Source organism: Tupaia chinensis, unplaced genomic scaffold (genome assembly GCF_000334495.1).
Source record: "Tupaia chinensis unplaced genomic scaffold, TupChi_1.0 Scaffold149552_1, whole genome shotgun sequence".
NCBI lineage: Eukaryota > Metazoa > Chordata > Mammalia > Scandentia > Tupaiidae > Tupaia > Tupaia belangeri.
The window spans coordinates 2,157,919-2,167,103 of NW_006209397.1; the positions used below are offsets into that span (position 1 = coordinate 2,157,919).

At 37.0% G+C, this 9,185-nt stretch overlaps 1 pseudogene; it reads right to left on the reverse strand.

Moving 5' to 3' along the window:
* Positions 1-6,547: 6,547 nt before the first annotated feature.
* LOC102480749 (aspartate--tRNA ligase, cytoplasmic pseudogene) overlaps positions 6,548-9,185 on the reverse strand; it is a 4,435-nt pseudogene continuing 1,797 nt past the window's right edge.

Here is a 9,185-nt window from a genome sequence, read left to right on the forward strand (position 1 = left end):
TGTGTAACCAAATATGTCACTCGTGTCCTTGATGATAATTCTGTTTTGTGTTACTGGAAAAACCTTCTCATTTCAACATTGCAACTATTTCACGTGTGTGTGTAGGGATTATAGTGTTTTTAAAATATGTACAATTCAGACACCTAGAGTTATTTTTATGTTTTTAAGTACATAGCATATTTTTCCAAGTTAATATTAAGGTGTGTCAATAAAATGTATTAAATTTTCCAAGCTTCCAAATTTAAATGTCCAGACAAATACGGGCCTACTTTTGGACTCTAATTTTAAAATTTCATCCTATTTATTTATTTCATGTGAGAGACATAGAGAGGAGGGATACCATCAACAGAGTCTTGACACACCACAATCTCTTCTTTTATTTTTCCAAGTTAATATTAAGGTGTGTCAATAAAATGTATTAAATTTTCCAAGCTTCCAAATTTAAATGTCCAGACAAATACGGGCCTACTTTTGGACTCTAATTTTAAAATTTCATCCTATTTATTTATTTCATGTGAGAGACATAGAGAGGAGGGATACCATCAACAGAGTCTTGACACACCACAATCTCTTCTTTAGCACCCCAGCTAGCTAGGAACGTGGGTGTGCTTGGCATGTTTAAAACATCTCTGGATACAAACTAGGGCCTTCCATGTGGACCCAGCATTGCACAGTAGTACCCTACCACCTACACTACAGCAGCTAGGCCTGATTATTATTATTTTTTTACATTGTTTATTTTCCGTTTTACATATTTTCTGGGAAAAAAATATATATTCTTTTATTTTCTGGTAGGATTTAATATCTAGGAGAGTAATTTTATATCTTTTTTTATTTTATCAGAAATGTGTTTTCTTTATCTTCCAGAAGAAATTTTAAAGGCTTTTTTTGTTCTTTAGAGAGATATTTCTGCTATAGGACTGGTGTGCTTGCCAGGAAGACAGAAAGCGAGAAATCATCCCCTAGGGAGGATGGCCACATCACAATCCGCTTTCTTCCAGTCTCCTCTTGGGATCTTGGGTATGCATGCACATGCAGCCAGCATGAATTTTAAGCCACTGCATCTGATCTTGAACCACAGCTAACTACATGGAAATCCAATGATATAACAATTATGCCATCTGCTAGTCCCATTAAAAATTTTTAATTAGGGGACCAGCAATTAGCGTAATGGCTATGTCGCTGGACTCCCATGTAGTCGACCGTGGTTTGCGTCCTGGACCCATTGGCTTAAAAATCACACCGGGCGCGTGTGCATGCGTGCCCAAGATCCCGAGAGGAGAATGGAGGAGAAGGGATTGCAGCATGACCATCCCCCCTGGGGGGTGATTTCTCACTTTCTGTCTCTCTGTCTCCCTCTGTCTGGCGAGCGCACGCACCCTATGGCAAAAACCTCTCCAAAAAAAAATTTTTTTTAATTAAAAAAATATTTGTAGAGCTTTGTAATTAATCCTTTATAATCATTCTTGACTTAGAAAGAGGTCAGTTGGAACATAAAGACAATAAAAATAGTTTACATTTTTAAAGTTTATTATTTATTTCATGAGAAAGAGAGACAGAGAAAGAGAAAGAACATCCCCAAATGGGTCTTGATCTGCCCCTAGCCTAAGTCAACCCCAGATCATTGGCAAATGACTATCTGCTGTACTCAGGGAGGACTCTGGACATTAGCCTGGAACTTTTCTGGGTGCGTCAGGCTCTCAGAGTGTCACATTTTTACCGCTGTCCACTGTTTGGCCCCAAAGCATATATATTTTCTTTATGTTGCAGCAATTTAAATCATAATAATATTGCCATAATTGTTAGCTTTTTTTTAATCAAAAGTATATAGTGAGAACAGCAGGCTTTTTGAATCTTTCTGAAGAAGAGTTAGAGGAATTCTGTACCATAGGAGCCCTCAAATCTCACTTCCACACTCTAATACTAGTCAAAAGTTATTTTTTAGAACACATTTATTCCACACATTATCCTTTAGAATGATTTTGTAAAGGGAACATAAGCTTAAATTAACAAGAAAGAGAATTTTGATGACAATCACAGTTACCTGTCTACCAAAGGAAGAATGACAGTAGTGCAAGTTGTAGGAATTTGACCAATCAAGCATTTGACATTTTCTCATGAAGTACCCTCTTTATACTATGGATGAGATTAGGTGACTTGGATTGTTGCAATGAAGCCAAATGATGATAGGATTTTAAAAATTATCTCTCCCAGATGTTCAAAGATTCAAATGAGCAGAAGTAAGCACATAAACGAGATTGCAAGCAGAAGTAGCAATTATTCAAAATGAACTCTGGATGGAGATGTAAAGAAAAGAGGATGCAAAAAGACTATCAAAGAAAGTTCCATGAAAGCACTCAGAGGAGGCATTTTTGATGGTCAAATTAAGAAAACAAGTTGCCCAAATGTCAGACCTAATTAATCTACTATCCTCCTTTTGGCATAATCATGAGTTCATTAAATTTTAAGTTCTAGATAAAGCTGAGAGATTTTTGAAGCCATTATTCTCACATATTTGTACTATACATAACTAATAGTAAAGTTCATACATTTACTATTTCTCTGCATATGTACAGGACATCTCTCAGACATTTTTAACAGAAATATTATAATAAGTTTTGTTAAGCAAAACAAAACAAACTGGGCATTGATGCTGCCTGGAAATTCTAATTAGAACTCTCCTGAGTTACTTTAGATCTTCAATGACTTTGTACCAAAGTCTAACAGACAAACAAACAAAAACCTATGAGATTAAATAATGTAAGGGGAGACATATAGTTTTCATGACTTATTAGTTGAGGTGTTACTATTCCCTTGTACATAGTGTTCCAAAATAATTAATATACATCAGAGTAAAAAAGAGAAGGATTGCATGCCATGTATTATAGCATTGCTCAAAATACTCAGTAGCACCCTACATGCTTTAAATGGTCCTGTGCTAAAGAACTGTTTAATTTTGTCGTGTAAAGTTTCTGTTTTTCTGAGAAGCACATATTGTTAAACCACAGAACAGTTTGGAAAATCTAGCTGTAGAATCATGTATTATCTATATGCAGAGAAGCATTCATTTTATTTATCTCAGTGGGAAAGAGCTAAATTAACAATCCAAAAAAAAAAAGCTCTATAAAAATCATGGGATAATTATTAATATGTACTAGGAAAACAATTTGTGGTTAGCTAGAAAAGTCATTTTGGTTTCTTATTTGACTCTAGTTGTAAGTGGATATAATAATGAAAAGGTGAAGGGTTATGTATTTTTAAAATAAATATCAATCTAAAAAGCTTGAGAGAGATGGCCTCTTATTATGTCATCTTACATACCTAAAAATAGTGTATCATTATTCCGATAGAGGCATCAAGCTCTAAATACAACCACATCCAAAGTGCATGCTGCATTCTAAGAAAAAGCAAGATGGAACCAGCAGGTTGTTCAGTGGTTAAGGTGCTAGACTCCCCACATGGCCGACTGTGGCTCAGACCTTCGACCTGACAACTTGCTTTCCCTCTCTCTCTCTGTTCTCTCTCCAGCAAGTGCACACACCCTCTGGGGAAAAAAAAAAAAAAAACTCAAAAATAAATACATTAAAAATAAAATAAAATAAAAACCTCTAGGACCAGCAGCTGGCGTAATGGCTATATTGCTGGACTCCCATGGAGCCGACTGTGGTTTGAGTCATGGACCTGGTGGCTTAAACTCACACCGGGCGCATGTGCATGTGTGCCCAAGGTCCTGAGAAGAGAATGGAGGAGAAAGGATTGCAGCGTGACCATCCCCCCTGGGGGGTGATTTCTTGCTTTCTGCCTCTCTGTCTTTCTCTGTCTTTCTGGCGAGCACATGCACCCTATAGCAAATAATAATAATAATAAAATAAAGAATTAAATAAAAAGTAAGATTTTGGGTGGAAAATATAGAAGCAAGAACAGCACTTGTATAGATGCTTTGAATTTAGAGATGTGGACATTAAGTGGGGCTGCTGAAAAAGATGCCATATTTTTTGTCTAATTAAGTCCAACATACAAATTAAATTCTTTGATGTAAAGAGAACTATTTAGTCAATTTCTCTTTTGGTTTAGAGGTTTTTGCCTTAGGGCACGTGCATTCACCAGAGAGAGAGACAGAGACAGAGACAGATAGTGAAAGGAAAAGTGAGAAATCACCCGCCCCTTTCCCCCCAGGGATATGACCATGCCACAATTCCCTCTCCTCCAATCTCCTCCTGGGGTCTTGAGCACGCATACACACATACACGGAGTGATTTTCAACCACTGGTTCTAGGACTAGAACTGCAGTTGGCAGTGTGAGAATTCAGCAATGTAATAGCTACACCATCTGCTAGCCCCTAGCCAATTTCTTATATCCATCACAAGACAGTTGTTTTGTTTTTCCACCTAATCTACCATACTATATAACTCCTACAGTGGTAGTCTCTCAATGAGCTCCCCAGGCAAATTGGTCTTCTGCACCAATGTCCTTGCCCTTAAGAACCATGGCCTAATAAAACCCCTTCCCATAAATACAGGAAGAAAGATTATTGAATTTAATCTATTGCCAACAATCAGAAATACTTTAAGGAGCACTTGAGAAACTTGGCTAATTGACATCGAATGACTGTGAACTTCTGAACTGCAAGATAGTCATTTAAAAATGGTAATCCTCCATTTTAAAATTTCCTATTGAAATTCTAGATAAGAAACTTACTGCATAGACATAATACTGATTCCATCTCCCTTCCCTGAGGTCAAAAATAGGATTTTTCCTGAAGAAAAAAATCTCACATAAGTAATGTCTTTGTTTCTCATTTTCTATATAATATTTAGTTTTTTCAGTACATACATAATAAATGTCTAATAGATCTCAGAAGGTCTCTCTGAAAGGTGGAAAATATACACAAAAATAAATTAAATCATGATTATTTTATGAAAATTCAAGCGAGATGTTTTCCAAAGGGATACACATTTCTTACCTAGACTTATCAAATAAAAACACTATCTGCTAGTCCTCGCAGAAATATCTATTGCTATATGCTAAAACATTCATATGAATTTCGAGATAACGGCTAATTAAACATTACAAAGCAAAAGGATACAACAGAAATATACCAGTTTAAACACTATTATTTCTCAGTACAGGCAATTTCAGTCCATTTGTTTATGGCCAGAAAGTGTAATTGGGAGTTGTGACTTCTTAGCAATTAAGTCTTCTTATTCCTAAAGTATCTGAACACAAATTCATGTTGCTCTTTTTTTTTTGGAGAGGTTTTTGCTATAGGGCACGTGCGCTCACCAGACAGAGAGAGACATAGAGACAGAAAGTGAGAAATCACCCCCCAGGGGGGATGGTCACACCGCAATCCCTTCTCCATTCTCCTCTCAGGATCTTGGGCACGCACACACACGCGCCCGGCGTGAGTTTTAATCCACCGGGTCCCGGTCGCGAATCGCGGTTTACTACGTGGGAGTCCAGCGACATAGCCATTACGCTAATTGCTGGTCCCCATGTTGGTCTTTTTTGAAGAGTAAGAGAAATTATTAGTGAATTAAGGTTATTTTCCATGCTATTTAGAAAAGATGTTTGAGGGAGGGTGTTCACGAAAAAAGAAACAAGGTAAAATAAACATATGTTTACTAAATATTTTGCTGTAAGTATAAATGATGCAAGGTTATAAACTGTTGGTTTGTTTTTCCTCTTTATATAATTAGCTTTAAAATTTTATTGAAATTCAAGTTTAGAATGTAACAATTTAACACAGTGTTATGTCAAATGTTTTCTAACCAGTACTTTCAACTGCCTCATATGATTTCTGTGCATAACTTTATTTTCTGCCTAATTTTCCAGGATATGTCAATTACACATTCATTAAAATCTCAGCTACTTCCTCAAGTGTTCTCATCTCAATGTCAGAATTTTTAAAAATAAATTCAAATATTGAAAACAGGACATTTATATTGTGGCCACTGTTAATATAGAAAAGAAAAATAAACTGTGCACAATCTTAACTGTTTAAGACTCTTGTTAACATTTTGTATAGTAATGAAATATTAATTTTATTATAATCATATGAATTTTTCATTAAAATGCTCAATGATTTCCTACTGAAGCATGTCTGAAGTTAGAAAAGCCTCTTTCGATTAACATATACTGAATAAATCTAAAGAAACCATGGCTCTTTATTTTATTATTTTTTTGAGAGATTTTTGCTATAGGGTGCGTGTGCTCACCAAAGAGACAGAGACAGAGAGACAGAAAGTAAAAAATCACTCCCCAGGAGAAGGTGGCCATGCCGCATCCCTTCTCTTGCATTCTCCTCTCAGTATTTTGGGCACGCACACACACGTGCCCAGTGTGAGTTTTAAGCCACCGGGTCCAGGACTCGAACTGTAGTCGACTACGTGGGAATCCAGCGATGTAACCATTATGCTAACTGCTGGTGCCAACTTAGTAAGCTATTCTACTGTGTATTTTTGTACCTAAGGTACAGTCTGGTCAATAGCAGAGTACAGGAAAGAATAAAACCATGGCTTTCCTTGAGGAGTGAGTCGTTTGGGATCACAAAGAAACATCAAAGTCTGACAGCATAGTAACTGGTTCCAACCCTATGCCTCCCCCAGCACGAAGAGGGGCTCCAAAGTGGAAGGAATCAATGTAAGCCTTAATTTTCTCTGAATCAGTTCCATGATTTAAAGCTCTTTATGTTAGCAGCTGAGGATCATGTATTCTTTGAGCTCCTGACAATATCTCTTCTCTCATAAACATATCATATGCGTTAGACTATTTTAGATTTCTTGGGTCAGACATAGCACAGAAAGGTCTTACAGTCAATGGATATTTATCAAGAATATAAAAATCTGTATCATACTTTTCCTTTACCAAATGACCCAAGAGATTTTCATTTGGTATACTTGGATCATCTTCATCTTCCATTTCGACTCCAGCTTCCCTAAGCACAGTCAGTGCTTCACAATACTCCAGTCTTAAAGTAGGCTTTCAAAAATTTGAATGGCTCCCAAGTGAATTGTGAATAACCATTTGAATTTCAGTATGAAACCTTCCTTGAGGTCTTTTGAATATCTGTACCAAAGTGTCAGCAAATTCTTTCATAACTTTATGGTAATGGTAATTAAATGCCATTTCAATGTCCAGACCAACCAATTCAGTTAGATATTTGTGGGTATTAGAGTCTTCAGCTCTGAATACTGGTCCAATACAGAAAACCTTGTCAAAATCAGCACAAATGCACATTTGCTTATACAGCTGTGGGGACTGAGCAAGTAAACATTGTTTTTGAAGTATGACACAGTAAATATATTGGTTCCTCCTTCACTGGCAGATGAAATAATCGTAGGTGTTTGGATTTCCACAAAACCCTTTGTTAATTAAAGTTTCTTGGAAGAGTTGGTAGATACCAGAATGGAGACTAAAGAGTGCCTGACTAGTTGATGTTCTAAGATCAATGACTCTGTTGTCTAATGGTGTATCCTGGTTCACAGTAGCTCTTCTTTCCTTTTCTCCTTCCACTCAGGCCGAATGGTGTCATCCAGCTGCAGGGGCAGGCAGGGTTCTGCCAAACTGATCACATAAATCTTCTGAACATGTAACTCAACACCCTGCTGTGTACATCTTCCCATTTTCTGATTCACTTTTCTCACAACTCCTTCTGCATCTACGTTGCTCTCTTTGTTGATACTGGCAGCAAATTTAACCCTCTGCTTGCTTGTATGTCTCCCACTGTCACAAGTATCTGGACATTAAACTGCTGCTGACATAAGACTAAGAAAAACTACTTCCTTTTAGCTCAGCTCTTATAAACTCTTGCATGCATCCCAAAACTAAAGCTTTTTCCACTGTCAAGTCTCTAATCCAAACCAAAAGTAGATCTGGTTTATTTCATATCTCTCTTTATAATTTTCTGTAGTGTCCATGATCTTCCACAGCTTCTCCTGACCCTTGCAGCTGGTGTTGGTGCTGGCAATTTGGACGTCAGACCAAGCAGTGGACACTACCCTCCCTCGCAGGTGTCTGCAGAGCAGGCCAAAGGGGTTTCTCTGGTTTGTTTTTTCTTAAATAGAGAAGAATTTTCAATTAACATGATTTGATTATGACCCATGGCCTTTATTTGTGACTTGCATAGTTAAGATTAGGGCAAATTTTGTGAAACAGCTTTCTGCAAAGACAACTAAATTATGTAACACTTAGAAGAGCAGATTTTGCTTTAATAAGCACTATACTCTAGGCCCAGGCTAAGGTAAAATAAAACAAAAATCAATAGTTCTGAAAAACAAGAATTTTAAAAAGTAAAGAAAAATGAAACATATGGAGCTAAAGCAGTACTTCAGTTTTAAACAGAAATTAGTAAGAAAATATATGTGTGCACATACAAACATACTTCCATTCACATTTTGCTTTTCTTTGCTATTGATTTATATATTTTTTCATGTTCACAGGTAAAAGAAAGTATGCTAGATACCTGTAAGTTTTGTATATTCACTGCATACAAGTAACTGAAAAATATAAACACAAGGATGAGATAAAGTTTAAATTGTCATAAAGGATGACTGGTAAAGCTTGTTTTGAGAATGCACTTGAGGCCAAAATTGGGCCTCCTGCCAAAGTAAAATTTATCTGCACTGTCACTAGAAACCAAAACTGCTTATCATGTGCATTGAGAATCTCAGATCCTAAGAGCAAGATACTTTAAATGAGAAAGACAAATGAATCTTAGTCCAGGCAAGTGTGTGTGGATTTTTCTTCCAATCTCACCATTAAAACAATTACTTTCTTCCTTGGAATGGTCCGTATCAGGAGACTGAAAGACAGAATAGAAGCTACTTTCTAATATTCAGTCCTACTCAAAGGGGATACGATTCCATGAAAACATGAATAAGGGAAATTAACAACAGCAGAAATCCAGGTTCTGCTGGGACCAGCAGTTAGCATAATGGCTATGTCGTTGTACTCCCATGTAGTCGACTGTTATTTGCGTCCCAGACCTGGTGGCTTAAACTCATACCGGGTGTGCATGCATGAGTGCCCAAGATCCCAAGAGGAGAATGGAAGAGAAGGGATTGTGGCGTGGCCATCCTTCCTGGGCGGTGATTTCTCACTTTCTGTCTCTCTCTGTCTCTCTCTTTCTTTTTGGCGAGTGCATGTGCCCTGTAGCAAAAACCTCTCAAAAAACAAAAAAAAA